Source organism: Chrysochloris asiatica, unplaced genomic scaffold, assembly GCF_000296735.1.
Source record: "Chrysochloris asiatica unplaced genomic scaffold, ChrAsi1.0 scaffold00200, whole genome shotgun sequence".
Lineage (NCBI taxonomy): Eukaryota > Metazoa > Chordata > Mammalia > Afrosoricida > Chrysochloridae > Chrysochloris > Chrysochloris asiatica.
The window spans coordinates 2,315,450-2,325,092 of record NW_006408718.1 but is presented as its reverse complement, the minus strand read 5'-3'; the positions used below and the strand labels follow the sequence as shown (position 1 = coordinate 2,325,092).

At 37.8% G+C, this 9,643-nt stretch overlaps 2 pseudogenes; both read right to left on the bottom strand.

Moving 5' to 3' along the window:
* The window catches only part of LOC102840017, a 6,896-nt pseudogene extending 6,212 nt beyond the window's left edge, over window positions 1-684 (bottom strand).
* A 284-nt stretch (window positions 685-968) lies between these two features.
* On the bottom strand, window positions 969-2,187 carry LOC102833339 (annotated as a pseudogene).
* Between the last annotated feature and the right edge of the window lie 7,456 nt (window positions 2,188-9,643).

Here is a 9,643-nt window from a genome sequence, read left to right as displayed (position 1 = left end):
AGAGACTCTTTCGATAACAAAAGTCGAGGCTTGAATTTTTTCTTCAGTTCCCCCAGCTTGAGAAATGCTGAGCATGTTCTTCCTTTTTGGTTTTCTAATTCCAAATCTTTGCATATTTTATTATAGTATTTGGCTTTATCGTCTCGAGCAGATCTTTGAAATTTTCTGTTCAGCTCTTGATATATACATTTTTTCTATTATAATCAATAATGATCATTCATTGATTTGTCATTGAGACAGACTAGCTTCAAATTGGTTTTTTTTTTTTTTTTCTTTTTGTTTATTTTTCATAGCAAACATTTGTGTAATGAAAATGCCACAGTTTTGGCAGTGAACAACCAGAGAGAGACCCTCTCCACTCCCCCATTAGGCTTTTCCAACAAACAGTTATAAATAGCTCATATTTTTAATGTACAGAAATAGTGGTTTCAAAATTAGTGTACTGAACCCAGCATTTGAATACCATTGATATGTTTTTTAAAAGTTGGCTTTTTCTGTCTTAGATGAAGTTAAAAAATGCAAACCAGAGTTTAGCAAGTGTTTCTATAAGCCCATATTGCACAAAAGTCCTTATACAGATATAAGTTATGCCATTGGATTAACTATTGATTACAACAAATACATGGTAAGGAAGCAGTTACTGCATACATGCAGTGTCTGGTTGTATACTAGGAAAATCTTCATACGACTACAAGTACAGTGTGATTGCAAGTAGAATAGATTGTTGAATAAAACAAACTCAACTTGACAATTCATTTGTTGTAAATGGTATTTTTCTCCAAACTAACCATGTATAACCTTGATAAAAATGGAGACAAAGACCTGAATAACCAATTGTATTGTGTTTACAATTGCCTGAGGAATGCTAAACTAGCGTTCTCTGGGAACTCTGTTCCCCAAGTTATTTAACTAATTTCACTTCCCATGCCAGACCTCCAAAAAATTTTTTTTTGTGTGTGTGATGAAAATTAAGATTCAGAATCAGAGCCGGCAGCAGTACTTTCAACAAGAGACTTCTAAATGTGAGAGTTCAAAAACATTGAGAAAGAATATCGGGGCATTAAGTACAGATCTGGATTTGAGCATCTTCATACATGTGAGGATTTAGGTTCAAGAGATTACTCTTGATCACCTCTCTAACTGGAGAATCCAGGCTGACCTCTTTTGGTGACAGTATAGAAATATAATCTTCCTGTATTATCCTGGCCTTTTCTTCAATAACTGCTTAGTTCTGCACTTTTTTTTTAAGTCTTCACAGGCAAGCCAACAGGAGGTTCTCTTCACTATATTTTGTTCAGAGAACTCTCTGAAAGATTTCTTCTTGCTGGAGCCTTCATCATCTTGTCATAAAATTTTTTTGTTGTAGTTGTTGTTAGGTGCCATTGAGTCAGTACCAACTCATAGCGACCCTATGCACAACAGAACAAAACATTGCCTGATCCTGGGCCAACATCACAATGGGCCAACCTCACAACCTCAATGCCATGCTTGAGCCCACTGATGCTGCCACTTTGCCAATTCATCTCGTTGGGGATCTTCCTCTTTTTCTCTGACACTCCACCCTACCAAACATGATATCTTTCTCCAGTGACTGGTCCCTCCTGACAATATGTCTGAAGTATGAGAGATGACGTTTGGCCATCCTGGCCTCCAAGGAACACTCTGGCCATACTTCTTCCAACACAGATCTGTTGGTTCTTTTGGCAGCCCATGGTACTTTCAATATTTTCCTCCAACACCGCAACTCAAATGCATCAATTCTTCTATGCTTTTCCTTATTCACTGTCCACCTTTCACATGCATATCAGGTTATTGAAAATACCATGGCACCTTAGTCCTTAAGCTAACATCTTTGCTCTTGAACACTTTAAAAAGGTCTTGTATTGCAGATTTGCCTAATGTAGTATGTAATTTGATTTGTTTTGAGAACTTTTTTGAAAATTTTGAGACCAGGACAAAACTTTACCAGAAGTGGGGTTTTGGCATTCCTCTATGACCTGCACACTCTTCATCTTGTTGGTGTGTTGATCTTCCCACACCATCTCCTTCTTCATTCTTAACCATGATGCAAGAGCAGCTTCAACAACAGCACCAGCAAAAGCAACATGTATTGTTGGGGCTCTGGTTCCCACTTGCTTGAGACACAGCAGGTATGCCTTCATTTTGTGTTTGCTGCCTTTTTCACATTTCAGCTATTTCAGTACCCAGTCAACTAGTTGACTAGAGGGTGAGAAGCGCACCAAGCAGTCCAGGAGTACCAGCAGGTGGCTAGCTCCTCAAGTAGTGCTGGTGCACTGCCATTCACCCAACTTCAGTGCTCAGCCAGAGATTAGAGGCAGCCAGGCAAGGCTGCAAGGAGGTGTTGGAACAAGCAGCTCTACCAACTTCTTCAGTCTGAAATTGATGAAGCATGCAATCAAGATGTATTGGTAATTAGTGGCAATTGGAATGCAAAGGCTGAAAACAAAGAGGAAGGATCAGTGGTTGGAAAATACGGCATTGATGATGGAAATGATATTAGAGATCGCATAGTAGACTTTTGCAATACCAGTCACTTCTTTATTGCAAAAAATACCTATGCACATGGACCTTACCAGATGGATTACACAGAAATCAAATTGATTACATCTGTGAAAAGAGATGGTGGGAAAGCTCCTTATCATCAGCCAAAACAAGGCCGGGGCAGACTGTGGAACTGATCATCAATTGCTCATATGCAAGTTCAGGCTAGAGTTGAAGAAAATTAAAACAAGTTCATGAGAGCTAAAATATGACCTTGAATATATCCCACCTGAATTTAGAAATATTCTGAAGAACAGATTTGAAGTATTAGACACTAAGGACCAAACAACAGAAAACTTGTGGGATGACATCAAGAACATCATACGGTAAGAAAGCAAAAGGTGAAGAAAAAAGGAAAAGATCAAAATGAATGTCAGAAGAGACTCTAAAACTTGCATTCCAGTGTAGAGATGCTAAAGTAAATGGAAGAAATGAGGAGGTACAAGAGCTGAACAGAAAATTTCAAAGGTCAGTTCGAGAAGAAAAAGTCAAATATTATAATGTAATGTGCAAAGACCTGGAGTTAGAAAACCAAAAGAGGGGAACATGCTCAGCATGTCTCAGGCTGAAGGAACTGAAGAAAAAAAAATCAAGCCTAGACTTCCAATATTGAAGGATTCTATGGACAAAATATTGAATGATGCAGAAAGCACTAGAAGAAGAAGGAAGGAATATACAGAGTCACCGTACCAAAAAGAAATGGCTGATGTTCGATGATTTTAGGAAGATAGCATATGATTAAGAGCCCATGATCCTGAAGGAAAAAGTCCAAGTTGAATGATGGCATTGGCAAAGAAGAAGGCTCTGGGAATTGATGGGATACAAATTGAAATCTTTCAATAAAGTGATGCGGCACTGGAGGCACTCACTCATCTATGCCAAGAAATTTGAAAGACAACTACTTGGCCAACTGATTGGAAGAGATCCACATTTGTGCCCATTCCAAAGAGAGGTGACCCAATGGAATACAGAAATCATCGGACAATACTATTAATATCTCATACAAGTAAAATTTTGCTAAAAATAATCCCAAATGGCTGCAAATGTACATTGACAGAGAAATGCCAGACTTTCAATCTGAGTTCAGATGGGGACGTGGAATGAGGGATATCATTGATGATGTCAGATGGATCTTGGCTGAAAGCAGAGAATACCAGAAAGATGTTTACCTGTGCTTTATTGACAGTGCAAATGCTTTCAGTTGTGTGGAGCATGACAAGCTGTGGACAACATTGGAAAGTATGAGTATTCTGGAACACTTAAGTGTACTCATGAAGAACCTGTACATAGACAAAGAGACAGTTGTTCAAACAGAGCAAGGGAACACTGAATGGTTTAAAATGAAGAAAGGTGTGCACCAGAGTTGTTTTCTTTTACCATATTTATTCTGAGCACATCATCTGAGAAGCTGGATGGAAGAAGGAAAATGTGGCACTCTGACTTATGGAAAACTCATTAGCAACCTGCGATGTGCTGATGATCCAACTTTTCTTGCTGAAAGTGAATACTTGTTGATGAAGATCAAAGCCCACAGCCTTCAGTATGGGTTGTACCTCAATGTTAAAAAACAAAAATCCTCACTGGGTCAATAAACAACATCCACATCAATGGAGAAAAGATTGAAGTTGTCAAAGATTTCATGTTTTCATCACTTATGGAAGCAGCAGTCAAGAAGTCAAACAGTGTATTGCATCAGGCAAATCTGCTGCACAAGACCTTTTTAAAGTGTTGAAGAGCAAAGATGTCAGCTTGAGAACTAAGGTATGCCTGACCCAAGCCATGGTATTTTCAATCACCTCATATGCATCTCAAAGTTGGACAGTGAATAAGGAAGACAGTGTAGTGGTATTGTGTTTGTTTGGTGTGGTGGTTGTGTGCTATTGATTCAGTTTCTGACTCATGGTAGCAGAAAGCCTTATTTTTGTTTCTCTGAGTGGCTGGTCGATTTAAACCTCTCAATGAGTAACCCCTGAAATTTGTTACCAATATTTATTATCAAAGATTCTCCTATCACTTTGGTAAAGTAGGTACTTACAGAGAATGAAGATAGAGACAAGACCTGCCCAGAGAACTAAAAAGAGGATCCAGAATTTCTAGATCGCAGTTGGATTCATTATCTTCTCTTATGAATGATTCCCAGTTTTGTTTTTTATACATTGTTTTGAATCTATGAATTTGGAGTCCTGGTGTGGCACTGAAAATTAAGTGGTGGACTGTAAGTTTGGTTTGAATTGCAAAGTGGGCAGTTCAAATTTACCAGCTGCTCCTTGAAAATCCTGTATAGGTTTGCTGTAGGTTGGAACCAGCTCAATAGCACTTAACAACAACAATGTTCAAGGTCATATTTTGGTTCTAGTGGACTTGTTTTCATTTTCTTCAGCTTGAGCCTGAATTTGCATATGAACAATGTCTGTTCCACAGTATGCTCTTGACCTTGCTTTGGCTGATGAGATGGAGCTTTCCAATAGTCTCTTTCCACAGATGTAATCAATTTAGTTTCTGGGTATTCCATCTGGTGAGGTCTGCATGTATCTTTTAGATTGTTTTAAAAAGGCATTTGCAATGAAGAAATCATTGGTCTTGCAAAATTCTATTATGTGATCTCCTGCATCGTTTCTATCACCAAGGCCATAATTTTCCCACTACTGATTCTTCTCTTTGTTTCCAACCTGTGCATTCCGATCATCAGTAATTATTAATACATCTTGATTGCATGTTTGATCAATTTCAGATTGAAGAGGTTAGCAGAATTCTTCAGTTTCATCATCACTGGCTTTAGTGGTTGGTGTGTAAATATGAACATTAGTGGTATTAACTGATCCATGTTATAGGCATATGGATACCCTATCACAGAGTTGTACTTCAAGGCAAATCTTGAAATGCTCTTTTTGATGATGAATGTGATGTTATTCCTCTTCAATATGTCATTCCCTGCATAGTAACCATATGACTGTCATATTCAAAATGGCTGATATCAGTTCATTGCAGCTCAATAATGCCTAGGATAGTGATGTTTTTGTGTTCCATTTCATTTTTGATAATTTCTAATTTTCCTAGATTCATACTTTGTACTTTCCAATTTCTATTCAATATTGTAGATTCCAATATCCAATTTTCCTAGATTCATTCTTTGTACATTCCATGTTCTAGTTATTAATGGATGTTTACAGTTGTTTCTCTTCATTTTGAGTTGTGTCCCATTAGCAAATGAAGGTCTTGAAGGCTTTACTCCATTTCTGTCTTCATAGTCAACTATGCTTTGAGGAGGCAGCTCTTCCCCAGTCCTATTTTGAGTGTCTTTCAACCTGTCGGATTCATTTTCAGGCACTATATCTGACAATGCTCTAGTTCTCTTTATTATATTCAATATTTGTGTGCTATCTGACAGTGTTCCACTGCTGTTCAAAGGTTTTCAGTGACTAAATATTTGAAATTAGTCCATCTCTCCTTATTCCTAGTTTGTCTTAGTCTGGAAGCTCATCTGAAACCTGTCCACCATGGGTGAGCCTACTGGTATTTAAAATACCACTGGCATAGCTCCCAGAACCACAGCAATGCACAAGCTACCACTGTAAGACAAACTGACAGACTAGTGGTTGTTTGTTTTTTTTCCCCTGTGTTGTGTTTAATAGGTTGAGAATCGGCCATGTTCCATGCACTGTCTGGACCTCAGAGATCTTAGGCATTGCAGGCAGAGACATGATCTTCACTCTGGTTTCATTCTTTAACTTACTGAACATGCTACTCACTTTGGAGAGATACCCATGTCTGTCTTCACCCAGTCTTTTCCTTATCACTTACAACCATGTTCTTGAGAATGCCAGCTATAGATACACCATTCCTAGACAGACTTTCTTGTAACTTAATGAGCTTGGGTATAAGGAAACATAGACCACGAAGACTCCTTTCACATAATTCTAGGCCCAAACCTCCCAAGCCTCTGTCCACTTACATTGCTTGATTTTTTTCTTAGACCTGAACTCTTATGATCATCTTCTGCAGAAGTATAAGAAAGAAAAGTAAAGTTTTTTAAGGCTTCTCTTCTCCACTCTTTTCACCTGTTTGCCTCATCCCTTCCTTTCATGTTGACTTTATTCTATAGTGACCTGTTTGGACCATTTCATTTTTCATGTATCCTTGACATCAATTGGAGCTCTTCCTTAAGGTTAAAGTAAGGAGGGAAGAAAAGTGTTCAGAAGTACATACCAGCAAGAATTGAAGATAATCTTGAGAAATAAGATTACTCTGTTAGATTTTCAAGGTGTTCAGTTTTATGATGTTATTGTGTAGCCTCAGGAGAAAACAAAAACAAAACAAAACAAAAATAAAATAATAATAATAAAAAAAAAAAGAACTTTGGAACTCCAGAGTCCATGGGAATTTATTTCTTAGAAGAGTTTTCTTCTATGACTCCTCACTCTGGAGAACCTGATTTGCCATCAATATTTAAAATGAAAATAAAGTAGTTCTTAAAAAATGAAGATCGCTTAAAACATAGTGCTACTTGAATGTCAAGAAGCCATTATGTTTAATAGCATTTTTTAAACTATTAAAGTTGAGTGGTTACTTTTTATTTTGCATTTAGTCACTCATGGGAGACATTTATTTAGTCTTACATGCTACAAATAGTGATGCTGTTAGTAGAAAAGATTCTCATTTTGAATAATGGTCTCATTTATGTAATGTCTCTTAGTATAATATATTCATATCATACAGAGGAATGAAAATGCACGAAATGTTAAGAGAGTGAAAATACTGTGAAACTTATGCCCTTAAAGCTGTAGAATTGTGAAATGAAAATGATATATTTTGAGTTGGTCAAATGACATCTCTCTCTCTCTCTATATATATATGTATACATGTTGTGTGCCCTTGAATTGTCACCTCATAGCAAGACAGTAGAACTGCTCCATCAGGTTTTCAGATAAGCCATGGACTGCTAACTGCAAGACTGCCTTTCAAATCCACTAGTTTGATCCTTGGAAATCCCATATAAGGTCGCAATGAGTTGGAAATGACTCAGCTTAATTTAATAACAATGCTAACAATAATGTTTACAGGAGCAGATTGTCAAATCAGGAACAACTGGGTGGCTATATATTGCCAATGTTTTAGTTAGCAGCCAAGCACTTGGGGAAATCATCAGAGTATGTCATTAATATTACAGGCAAGTAAAATTTTGTTAAAGATGATTGAAAAATTGTTGCAATAATACATTGGCAGGGAACAGCCAGAGGTTCAAGCGGGTTCAGACAAGGACAAGGAACTAGGGATATCACTGCTGACATCTGATGGTTCTTGGCTGAAAGCAAAGAATACTAGAAAGATATTTTCCTGTGCTTTATTGATTATGCAAAGGCTTTTGACTGTGTGGATCATGACAAGCTTTAGATAACATTGCAAAAAATAGGTATTCTAGAACATTTAATTGTGCTCATGAGGAACCTGTACACAGACAAAGAAGCAGTGATTCAAACCGAACAAGAGGACACTAAATGGTTTAAAATCAAGAGAGGTGTGTGCTAGAGAGTGCGATTTTTCTCAATACTTATTCAATCTGTATGCAGAGCAAATAATCTGAGAAGGTGGAGTATATGAAGAATGTGGCATCAGAATTGGAGGAAGAATCATGAACAATCTGCAATATGCACATGATACAATTTTGCTCGCTGAACGTGGAGAGGATTTAAAATACTTACTAATGAAGATCAAAGAACACAACCTTTAGTATGGGTTGCACAAAAATCCTTACAAGTGAATCAATACATATCATCATGATAAATGGAGAAAAGATTGCAGTTGTCAAAGACACCATTTAGCTTGGATCCACTATCAACACTCATGGAAGTAGCAGTCAAGAAATCAAAGGACGTACTGCAGTAGGCCAATCTGCTACACAAGACTTCTTTAAAGTGTTCAAGAGCAAGGATGTCAGCTTGAAGACTAGAAGCACCTGAGCCAAGCCATGGTATTTTCAATAGCTTCATATGCATGCATAAGTTGGACAATTAATAAGCAAGATTGTAGAAAAATTGATACAGTTGAATTATGATTTTGGTGTAGAATGTTAAAAGTGCCATGGACTGCTAGAAGAATAAACAAATGTATGTTGGAGGAAGTACTGCCTGAGTGCTCCTTGTAAGCCAGGATGGTGAGACTTAGAAATACTATCAGGTTAGATCAGTCCCTGGAGTAGGACACTATGCTTGGTAAAGCGGAGGGTCAGTGAAAAAGAGGAAGACCCCCAATGTGATGGACTGGTACAGTGACTGCCGCAATCCATACTTATTTTCCTTTAGGTTCTTATGGATGGTATTTGAAGAGTATTGTATCTTAAACCTATTGATAAGAAAAGTTCAAAATATTTACCTTTGTTTTTGATATTTCCTCTCTTTAAAGGTGTAAAATATATTAAGGTGTGTGTATGCCAATTGACCAAGGAGCTCTGGTAGCATAGTGGTTACTAATCGGGCTGTGAACCTTAAGGTCAGCAGTATGAAACTACCAGCTGCTCCGCGGGAGAAAGATGAGGCTTTCTGCTCCCGTAAAGATTTACAGTCTCGGAAACCCTATACAGGGTCACTATGAGTCAGAACTGACTCCACGGCACATCAGCACCACCACCATGCCAACTGACCAACTCAAAAAGAATTATGTAATATGTATGTTCTTTTTAGGTGCTGTTGAGTCGATTCTGACTCAGAGCAACCCTATGCACAACAGATCAAAGCACTGCCTGGTGCAACCTGAAGCAGTCCTTGTAACCTGGTATGATTGACAGGTTATTAGGTCACAGATAAGTACGGAGGCCCACCCATGCCCTGTGGTGGAGAGTTGCATGGGAAGACACTTTTCCAATGAAACCAGTGTTGAGGCTTGAAGAGAAAGAATAGAAGCTGGCTGAGGTAATGGATAAATCTCTAGTGCAGAACAATGATGTCATTTATTTTCACAACAACTCTCTGAGATACAGAGAGAATAAATAGATTACCCAAGGTCTCACAAGTACTGACTGGTCAGATATGCAATTATTTTATTACCTGGTCCATAATACTTGCATAATGAAAAGTATGTTGTTGTT